The following is a 12,686-nucleotide window of genomic DNA, read 5'->3' as shown; positions in this document are numbered from 1 at the left end:
GCTGACTAGTATAACTTTCTCGTAAATCTTTTACTTGAAGTTCAGGCTTCAATCTCAGCTTGTCTTTTCTCTTTACTCAACTCTTCAGCTTTATAAGCTCGATCCAGAAGTACAACGAATTATTTCAACTTAAGAATCCGACCAATAATTTTATGTCTTCATTTAAGCCATCTTCGAACCACTTACACATTACGGTCTCAGTCAGACTGCATTCTCTTACATATTTACTCAGTTGAACAAATTCCCATTCATATTCAGACACTGTCATGTGACCTTGTTTAAGCTCCAAAAATTCTTTACGTTTCTGATCAAGAAACCTCTGACTGATATATTTCTTTCTGAACTAAATTTTAAAGAATTCCCAAGTAACCCTTGCTTTTCGCACAACAGAAATTAATGTATTCCACCACTGATACGCTGAATCTTTTAATAGAGATACTACATATTTAAGACATTCAGCTGGCGTAAATGATAGTTCATCTAGAACTCTAATAGTGTTTTCTAACAAGAACTCAGCTCTTTCGGGATCATCTTCAACTGTAGCTCTGAATTCTTCTGCCCCATACTTACGAACTTTATCAACAAGAGGCTTACCAGTTCTAATAAGTTCTGTACCTTGATGCATATCAAGGACCGATTAGAAATAAGAGGGGGTGGAGGTTGTTGTACAGCCGGATTTGTTGTTACATACTCAGTAAACCATTCATTCATCATTTGGAAGAAGGGTTCTTTAGCCTCTCCTCCTCGGCCTTCAAATATGACCTTCTACTACTCAAAGCTGCTATTTGCACAGAAGCTTGAGCATTACTTTCAGCTTCTTCGAAATTAGCTCGGTTGGATGACATTGCTATATGAAAAACATGTTTTAAAATGGTCAGCAGATATCACACTATCATAGGTTATATAATGGCATGTATAACTAGACTGTACATTCTACGTTATTCTGAGAATCGACTAAACCGTATCTCTGATACCAATAAATGTAACACCCCTAACCTATATATGCCGCCAGAATAGTGTTACGAAACATTACCAAAATTTACAGAACCAATAACAGACTTTTCATATCATTTAGCACTTATATAATAAACCAGTTGTAATCAAGCATAATGTATAACTAGACTGTACATGCTACGTTATTCTGAGAATCGACTAAACCGTATCTCTGATACCAATAAATGTAACACCCTTAACCTATATATGTCGCCAGAATAGTGTTACGAAGCATTACCAAAATTTACAGAACCAATAACAGACTTTTCATATCATTTAGCACTTATATAATAAACCAGTTGTAATCAAGCATAATGTCCCTTATTTGAGCCCTCAAGGCCTATATTACACATTAGAAGCAAGTTGGGACTAAACCAGGTACTCATAAATTTTTTTAGAAAACATCAAAAATTTTCCAAGGTGTAGGAAACATACACCCATGTGGTCAGGTTGTGTGACTCACATGATCAAGAGAAACGCCCATGTTTCAGGACGTGTGGACATTCGAAATAGGGACACACAGCTGTGTCCCAGCCTGTGTCCAAATTTGGGAGCTCACTGACTTGGGTTACACGGTCAAGCCACATGCCCGTGTGCTACGCTGTGTAAACATATTGACTTGCATTAATTAAGGTGCGGGAGTCACACGACCAAGCCACACGCCCATGTACTAGGCCATGTGAGCATTATGTTTGGAATTTTAATTAGATACAGGGGACACACGGCCATGTCACCTGCCTGTGTGAATGAAATAGGCCATTTTTCTAGCCATATTTCTCATCCAATTTGTATTCAACCTACATCAACAATTTTGCACATTATCAAGACATAATAAAGTATTCAAATCAAGCCAATATCAAGTCTTAAATATGATATAATATCACACATAACCAAGTATACAAACTTACCTACTTACCAAATACACATATGCATATTTAATCCTCATTTCACTTTCATTCATTCACCCATACACACACATCAAATTGATGAAACCACATACATATATATGTACATCAAAATGTACCAAATAGCCATACCAATGGCTATTTTCAGCCAAACATTTACATGCCATCATTGGCCAAATTTAGCCTATACATGCCATTATAGCCAAAATTAATTTACTATTTATACCGAAAGGGCCGTTGGATAATATGATGTGGCTCCGACCAGCTTTTAACCTTAATAAGCTTCCAAGTACTATAAAACAGAGGAAATAAGACAGAGTAAACATTTAATGCTTAGTAAACATGGAAATTAACTTACCATTTAATAACATTTAAGGTAAGTATATAAGAAATATCCAATTCACTTGGCCAAAAGCCTAAACACATATCCTCATCATGTTAGCCATCTAAACACATATAATAACCGTAAACATAGTTGAACATAGTCACCAAGCAATTTCCATACATTTTCTTATAACAGAATATTGCCCGTTGAATCATTTAAAGTATCGATGGATACACGGGTACTACACACAAAGTGTACTAATTTGTATTTCATAAATTTCAAAATTTTTCCAAGAATTTTCCATCTTTTCAATTTAGTCCCTAAATCACAATTTCATCAAAATTCTCTTTATAAAATTTATTTATTTACCAACAACCTTTCATTTTCTACCATAAAACTTCTTAATTCAACTATACTCATCCATGGCAAAACCCTAGTACTTCAATAATTTTACAAATTAATCCCCGAGATAGCTAGATTAAGCTATTACGATCTCAGAAATATAAAAATCATTAAAAACGGTACAAGAATTCATGCCTAATTAAGCCAAAATAACTTGCTTGAACTCAACACCCATAACTAGGATTTCCATGTCTTTAATTTAGGAAAATGATGATCTTATATTTTTTCTTTTATTTAATATTACTTTAATCCTTAATTTCCAAAACTAACCTTATTAATTTGCTATATTCCATTGATGACTAATCATCCTTATCTACTAACTCCTCTAAATGGTCTATTTTCCATATAAAGACCTCAAATTTTGAATTCCATAGCTATTTAGTACCTTTAGGTACTTGAATTCAACTTTTGCATTTTATGCAATTTGGTCCTTTTCATCATATTAAACATGTAATCGGTAAAATTTCTTATCGAAATTTTCATATGATATTCCTATCATACAATAAACCATAAAATAATATTAAAATAAATTTTCTTTTTGACTCCGATTTGTAGTCTCGAAACCACTGTTCTGATTTCATTGAAAACGGGCTGTTACACATTTGCTTAGATTCATTCCAAATGTGTTTTTAATAAGTTTATATATTCTTAATTTTTATAAAATATCATGTTTTTTTTTTGTTTTGGAAGTAAAATATATACAATTTTGAAAATTTTAAATATATAAATTAATAATAAAATTTTAAATCAAGAATGAAACCGAACAAAAGGGTAAAACTAGACAAAAGGTGTTTTTAATAATTTATATATTTATAGTTTTATAATTTTATTTCTTTATATATTTTTATTTTGTATAAATGTATGTATTATATTTTTTAAAATATTATAGTTTTTATATATTTTAATTCTACCTACTTTATATTTTTATATTTTATATATTTTTCAACTAATAATAACCTAAAAACTAATATTTTGTAAAAAGAATTAAAAATATATAAACTTACTAAGAAAACATATTAGAATGAATCCGGATAAATATTTGTTCAGGTTTATTTTTAATGTCAAAAGAATTTATAATTTTTATTAATTTATATATTTTTAAATATTTTTTATTTTTATTTATATTTGCCACGTGGCATGTTAAGATGCTACCACTTGTTACCATCGGATTGGCTATTAGTGCCACATCAGCACAAATTAATGGTGTTAGTGTTGATATACCAACCTGAGTGATGGAATAAAAGTTCAAGTGCCAACTAGTTAGAAAAAAAGTTAGATACCAACTAGGTACTTTTGGACTAGTATAGAGGGCAAAATATATATTAACCTTCTCTACATCTATAAATTGTCCCTTTTTTGTTTATTTGTCTCTTTTAATCGTTTGTAATCATAATTATTATGCTTTCAAAACTAAAAATTTGTTTGATACTTTGACTACTAAACCTGTTTAATAAAAATAATTATACCCAACAATTGATCCTTACATAAAGCTCACCTCGCAATTAGATTCAATTAGCTTGATGAAGCTTGCTTATGAAGCTTGCTTAAGACAAGGTCATCTTCACATGACCTCACCTTTTTAACCTTAAAATAACTATAGTCACATTACGTCACATCTTAAAACTCCAAGACCAATCAAATCATGTCACTTCTAGCCGCATCCTAAAAGAAGTTTCTTTTGATTCTAGAAGCAATTTAGCCCTATAAGGTAATTATCATGTAAAATAGACCTACATCAAGTTCCTTCTCCTTTGTGTAAGCTCCTCCAACCCTTCAAGAAGGCTAAGAGCTCTTCTCATATATTAATACTTTTCCCAAGTCTTGACTCTTCTCCACTCTTCATAAACATTAGTAGTGGCTCGTGGCACTACCATGGTGTGAACCATTCACAAACCCCTCAACAGATTTGGCATCAATAATTGGCGTTGTCTACGAGAACTCAAACAAGAATTCATGGCTTTATCAAAACAAGATATCCTTAGAGAGCACAAAAACGAAACCAACTATGCCCAACATCACCAACATGACCAAAACCTCTATGACAAGCTGTTCCCTGATTTCCTCCATTGCAATAATCGTTACTTTGAAAAGAGAATGGGGCAGGTAAATGGGGCCTTCGCCTCCTTAGGATTAAAGAATAACCTTTCCCCTCTTCATTGTTAGAAGTCATCAAAACAACCAAAGGAATAACAAAATAAGCTACCATAACACTAAAACCTTCACTTATATTTGCGACTTCCCCAACAAGACCAACAACCACATTATTATAATTATCTGTCATACTCTAAATCTTTATTTCTTTAGCAAGTCTAACAACATGTTATATTGCAACAATTGCAAAGGAGCTCTCCCCGCTTATCTTCTTAGGCTTCTTGGGTGACATAAGACTTGGTCCAAATGAAGGAGTAGTTCAATAAGCTCACTCACCATGATGACAATGTCTGTGTTCCATCAGATGTAACTAGGATATAACAACATTTGCAGATCTTATCTTTATACATGTTACAAAATTTTGAGACACTACTGACTCAAAATCAACGCATGTCTCAACTTGCAAGTAATGATATGATAGACTACTCCACTCTAAATTCGTCACCATTTAGGCTTAATGGTTGCTTACTTCTAGATAAGAATGATGTTGGAAAAAAATCTGGTTTGAAAATTATTTTCTTGCACAATAGAAAATTAAAATTTTGAAAACCGATCCGGTTGTGATATTTATAACAATAAACCTTTACAGAAATTGAATGTGTTTTCGGCTAGACGGATTCTTGTTATTCTCGGCTTTTAACCAAATGACCTTCTCTGTTATTCAAGTACCACAAACTCCTTTGAGTGTGGGCTCGAACGAATTCGAATCAAACAAAAAACCAGAAATAATTTACTTTAATTTTAGCGGGAAAATAAATCTCACTTCAATAAAAACAGGAAGGATTGTTATTCGGGAAAGTAGAATTTATACTTAGAAAAAAATTCTCACTATTTTTCGGTAGAATAACAATATTTCAAAGTTATACGTATAGCCTTACCAGGGCCATCTATTTATAGAGAGAAGAAGTGAAACCCTTGTTAAATTAGTATAAATCTATTTCAATAGAAAAACAAAATCCTAATCTAACTAGGATTAGAGGGCGGCAACCCTAGTTAATTATACTAGGGTTTGTCATCCCTAGTATTAACATAGGGGCTTTTAGGCCTCTCCCGTATTGTGTCCAATTCTAAGTGTTTTTTGGACTTTTAACCAGTACTTTATAATTCAACCCAACCCAATACATTTTTTTCTATTTCTTAAAATAAAATTAATTTTCTAATTAAATAATTTTATCAACCCGATTCTAATTCGTTAAAATCATGATAACTTTCTTGTAAAATAATTTATGAGAAGATATTTTTAATATTTATACATTCAATGGATTCACAATGACCAATTAATTAATTCTATTTTCAAACTTCAATTATTCAATTAATAATTTAAAAACCATAACTTAATTTTTCAAGTCATTTAAATTTAGAGAAAATCACATTTATTTCCAAATATTTCTCATTTCTCTAACTTTACCATTTCTATCCATTTTGTACATTTGATCTAACATTCAATTCATTTCTAGTTTCAACGAGCTAGTGAAGAGACTGATTGGATATATGTGATTAGGGTTCAAATGATTTATAATTAAGTTCTAGCTTTTCTCTTATAAATTATAAACTCATTTAGTTACGAAGTCATTCCACTATAGTATTGTGATTGAGCTCTCCCTAATGACATACCGTTACGAAAGCTACTCAATCAATGTTCATCCAATAACATTGTCATAAGTATGTTACTCTCATAGGATATCCTTAATCTCTTTGAGATAAATCCGCTCTCCCAATATGGATCCTATTTTATCTCATGGTAATCATTACATTTTCCTTAATGAAAAGTCAATTACTATCAAATAATAATCAAGTCATCCATTACAAAGACGAACGATCCATGGCAATGTTTACTTTTAATCTATCATATAATGCCAATTGGAGGATATTATTTACCCGTGTCTTGAGCTATGAATTTCACAATTTTGAATGATGCTACATATTTTAGAAGTCGTATACCCAATACACCAACTTTCAGTTCCTTATCTATTTGAACTCAGGCTTTTACTTACATTAAATTTTATGAGTCACGCATACATAGTCCATCATCCACTCATGTAACATCTCTAACCAAATTCGTCGCCAGATTAGGGTTATGAAGCATTACTGATCAAAACACAGTTCAGAACAATTATTCAATACAATTCAATCACAAAGTAATATAATCTCATTTACAATTTTTTTTTACAAGTCAAATTCATATATTTGAAACACATAGTCAACCAAAATCAATCATACTTTTCTAGTCATTTCATATATATGAATCATGCTTAATATTCAACTATATCAATATCATTTATCTAATCAAATTACTAACCAACCAACAATCATCAAAATCATAGTGCACGTGCTTCATAAATACAAAGTCCGAACCATGTGACCATCAATTACATGGCATTCGAATACCTAAATCATAATCAAACATAATTCATCTCATAAACTGAGCATACATTAAGACATCCTTTAGTATAATTTCATGCTATTAACTAAATACTAAACATACCAATTCCACCATTCAATATTAAGCTAAACATAATATTTCTTAACCTAATACAAACATCAACATGTCACTTATAACTATATATATAACCAATGAAACATACCTAAAACATAGTCATTAGTCACCATTTAGAATCGTACCTAAATAAACAATACACAATCAATATATATATTCATCATATAACCTATAGGAACATACATCGTAAGTCAAAAAAAATACATCCATCATTTACCTCATTACTCAAAATAAATTATTTGACCATTCACCACACAAGATATACCATATAACATACTTCCAAAAAGAGCTAATTACATGGCCCAATATACACGCACATTAGCATCATTATCAAGCCATTTTCGTATGGCTATATATATACAGATCAAAATGAACCATATCGAAATTAACCTATACATGCCATACGTCAAAGGTACAAACTCTTAAAGTATCGAAATAGCGATCGACAGTGTGATAATGTTCCTTGATGATCCCCGAACTCGAGCTAGCTTTATATATCTATAAAACAGAAAAAAAATGCACAAAGTAAGCTTTGAAAGCTTAGTGCGTCATAAGAAATAATTCATCACAAGAACACATATAATTCAATTCGAAATAGGCCAAATTTAGCTAATCTCATATACATATACAGTTATTTTTCTCATATAATCCAAATTACCACATTAAGTAACTTCACTTACCTTTTTTTTTAATGAACATATAAACCTTATACGTATCTGAATCATTTAGCTCAATTTCACATTCGGACTCGTTTTAACATTTCCTATTGAACCATTCGAAATCGTTAAGGATACTCGGAAACACATATATCACATACAATGCCATATCCCAAATATGGTCTTACATGTTATCACATATCGATGCCTCTATCCCAGACAGGGTCTTACACAAATCATATACGGTGCCAATGTCCTAGACATGGTCTTACACGTAATCTCATATCGATGCCAATGTCCCAGACATGGTCTTACATGAAACCACACCTCGAAAGTCCTAACATCATGACATACGTATCCTATACTATTCTTGTGGTTCATACGGGCTTTCGGACGTCGTAATTCAATCAATTAAAGCTCAAAACAGGTCATTCCATGCTCAGTTCAATTCGGAAACATATGTATTGTATATACAATTTAATTTAAGAACATTTATTTACTTATGAACTTACCTCGTTCGGAAACGAATGGATCGGAACGACTATTCGACAACTTTTGACTTTTCCCGATCTAACTCTGATTTCTTTCTTTCTTGATCTAAATCAATTCAAATTTAAATTATTTAATCACATATCCATTTAAATTCATCCAAAAACACATAAATGGGAATTTTTCACGTTAGCCCCTAAAATTTCACATTTTTTCAATTTAGTCCCTATTTCAGAACAATACAAAATACACATAATTTCATTAAACCGATGCTTGGTCGAATCTTCCCTAGGTCCCTAGCAGCCCATTAATTCCATTTATTTCACATTTCAACTCTGTAATTTGCAAATTTCACAAATAAATCCCTAATTTAGATTTTCATCAAAATCACTTTATAAAATATGAAAAATCTAACATCAAATATTCACATTTCATCATTAAACATCAAAGACCACATAAAATCCTCAATGTAAACTATCAAAATCTTTAACAATTTTGAAATCGAAGACCTAGGCTAACTAGTTCTAGCTGCAACGATCACAGAAACGTAAAAATCATTAAAAACAGAGTTAAAACCGTACCTATTTGAGCAAAAAACCATGGCCAAATGTCAAGCTCTTAAATGGCTATTTTAAACCCTATTTTCAATTTTAAATGGATGGAAGATGATGATATTTGGCTTTGTTTTATTTATTATTAACTTAATTACCTATTTACCCTTTTACCCTTTAAAAACATTAATAATAACACCAATTGCCACTTCACTATCATCCACTATCTCATAAATGGAATATTTACTACATAAGGACCTTCACTTTTAAGTTCTATAGCTATTTGATACCTTTAGCTTATAGAACACAACTTTTATGCTTTACGCGATTTAGTCCTTTTTACCGAATTAAACACTTAAACGAGAAAATTTATTTACGAAAATTTCACACAACTCTAATATCATTATTTAAATATTAAAATAATAATAAAATAAATTTTACAACCTCAGATTTGTGGTTCCAAAACCACTGTTCCGGTTTAGCAAAATTTGGGTTGTTACAACTCAAGATTAAGGTATGTTACAATTTAAATATCACAAGTGAATAAATCCATAAACGGATTCATAATCTATTCTTCTTGGGTCCAATCCGATGTAATGTTAGTCCAGTCAGTCACATCTATGTCTCTATCTTTTGAGAGTTATCTGCTTCGATGCCTAAAACAAGGCATCTCCCCAATTGGATTTGATATGCGACATACTAATCTTTCAATCAGTTTACTAATTTTCAATTAGACTAAGGAAATGTGTAGGTTTTTCTACTAATATAAGGACATGTTTAGGTTCATCTACCAATATAAGTTGTCTTTTTGTATTACGATCCGACCACGTCATACCACTTTGTATTAGTTTAAACATTAGACAACCAGTGAGCCAATATTTTTCTTTATTTTACTTTACATGCAAAAACCACATGGAGACAATATACAAAGGATATTAATGCAATTCATGAATAATTTTATTAACCAATTTGTTCAAAAAAATTACGAGTGTAAATAGACGAAAATATTACACTTAGGGCATTAGATCCAACAGATGACACCATAACTAATTATTAAATGAGTTTTCTTTCTTTACTGTCATATTTTTAGTTCCTTTTTTTTGTATAGATCATGCATTTCTCACATTGAGAACAATGTGATTTTAAGTTTGGGAAAAGAAGTACACTTTCATTATTTTTAATTACTTAAGTTGCTTGTTTTCAAGTGTCTTTTTTGTTATTTTCATTTGCTTTTGATTGTTTAAAGTTAGGATATTTTAGTGAATAAAAGAAAAATATGTAAGAAAAAGAGATCAACTAGTTTTAATTGATGATGATACACCATGCCATGTTTTAAGATTAAGAGATAGTTTTGCATTATTCAAGTTTTATATTATTTTTCTACAATTGATTTCCCTAAAACTTTGAGCACTTATTCAAATTAGTAGTTAGCTAGAGATTGATTACATGTGTGTAAATGGTATTAAAATTGAACCTAGAATCTGTCTTGAGGTGAAATTTAATCGAAGGAATGATTTAAGCTATCTTTGGATCATTTGAGATTTCAAGCTAACGTTACATATATAAATATCCTCAGTGCTCATGATTTGAACATTTATAGGCCCTTTTCTTTGTTTATTCACCTATTTGTTTAAATGTTTGATTTATAGCCTAGGCAAATTAAGGCTTAGTGCTTAACCCTTCTCAGTCCCTTTTTTTTTACTTTAAGTATTCAGTGCTTGAATAGATTCATTATTTTAGCTTAAAGTATCAATTGGAATAGCTAGAGACATGAATATGGATTTTTTTTTGTGTGAAAGATGATAAAACATGATTTTTACTTTTTCTTTGTAATTTTTTCTATTTTATTTCATTTGATTATGTATATTCATTCCATTAAAAGAGGAAAAGAATAAAAGCACAAAATCAAAGAGAAATAGAAGTGAAAGCACATATTATTATTAGAAAATCAAAAGTAAACGGTTTCATTGTGTCTTTAAATGAATGTTTCTTTTATTTAGTTAGTTTCTTTTGAAAATTCATTTTAGTTGTTTCGTTTGTAATCATGCTTTATTTTAAAGGTTGGAGAGATAAAGAAGTAAGTGAAAAAAGGGTGGAGTCGAAAATGAATTGAGTGCTTAATTTAAGGAAGTTGGAGAATGACAATTTTAGTTGATATTCATCCATGAGTAATTAGTGCTTAAGATTTCAGCCTAAATCAAATTTTATACATGCTTTAGCTTGAGCCAATTTTACAAGCCAAATGAAGTGCTATTGATCTTTAACTAAGTTTTATCCTACATTAATGGAGACAGATTGAACGACAAGCTTATAGGACTTTTTATTTGGCATAAATGTTGAAAATACCCTCAATGTTTTTGGGTTTGAGCCCTTAACCTTTTTTTAGTATTGACACATTCAACGTTACGATTTTTCAGAAATCAGCCCAATTTTAACAGGAAATGTGAGTTGATCGCCGATCAAATTACAGGTCTACTAAGTAGCCTATGTGGCGTGTCACATAAGCACAAGGTGACGTTATCTATAAACAAAATTGTTAACCATTTTTTTCATTTTGTTTCAATCTTCTTCTTTCTTATCCTCTTTCTCTCTTCCCCTCTAACTACTGTCGCCATTATGTCCAACCTCTACCGCCGCCCCCTTCCTTCTCACTCCTCACTGTTCCAACCCCCACTACCTTTCCCTTCCCTTTCACTCCTCACCTTTGTAAAAAGCAAAAGGAGGACTAATTGTTGTAACCCCTTTTAGGGTTTTGGTTTTCTTTTAAATTAATAAAAAATCAAACATTGCTTTGTTTGGTTTAAGGTTGCTTGCTCTCGATATATTTGATACCCTTCTTTGCTTTTCAATTAATCTATCCATTTATTGTTTCACCTTCTCTAATTTTCTCAGGAACCAAATAGGGGAAATTTGGGTTCTTGTTCTGAAAATTTCATGACTTTCAATGATGATAACAATGATGATGAGGGATGAAAAGTTGAGAATTTTACTTACCTTTCTAGGGTTATTGGTTGTTGTTTTTCTCAAATGGGTTGGCCCTTTTTTCATGGATAAGGTTAGTACCTTTTTTTCATTTCTAGTTTCATGCCTTTGTTGCATTGCTCTGTTTATGATCTATGTGGATTGTTAATGGTTAGGTTTATTCTGGGTTTTCTTTCTTTTCCTCAAATTTTGTCAATAGGATGAAAGATAGGTGCACGCACAAAAAGCTTGTTCCGATGGCAGTTGATAAGGTAATGGAAGTGAAAGGGTTTCCTAGTAGGTGGAAGATGATAATTTTGGAACTGGAACGACTCCCTTCATGCTTATTGAACTTGTTGACCCATTCTTGCTTTTCGAAAAATGCTCTTTGTAAGTAACAATTGCATGTTGTTTCGAAGACATTGAAGGAAGTTATTGAATTGGTGGATTTGTGCTTGAAAGAGAAGTATGAGGGGAAGCTTAAGAAGATTGAAACAAAATAATAATAAAAATGTTAAACAATTTTGTTTCTAAATGATGTCACCTCGTGCTTATGTGGCATGCCACATAGACTACTTAGTTGACCTACAGTTTGACTGACGGTCAACTAACGTTTATCATTAAAATTGAGTTAATTTCTGAAAAATCATGACGTTGAAAGTGTCAATCTAAAAAAAAGAGATTAAGGGTTCAAACCCAAAAACCTATAAATGTTGAGGATATTTTCAAAAATTATGCCTTTTTTTTAATTTTTAT

Source organism: Gossypium raimondii, chromosome 7, assembly GCF_025698545.1.
Source record: "Gossypium raimondii isolate GPD5lz chromosome 7, ASM2569854v1, whole genome shotgun sequence".
NCBI lineage: Eukaryota > Viridiplantae > Streptophyta > Magnoliopsida > Malvales > Malvaceae > Gossypium > Gossypium raimondii.
This window is presented reverse-complemented; position numbering follows the sequence as displayed.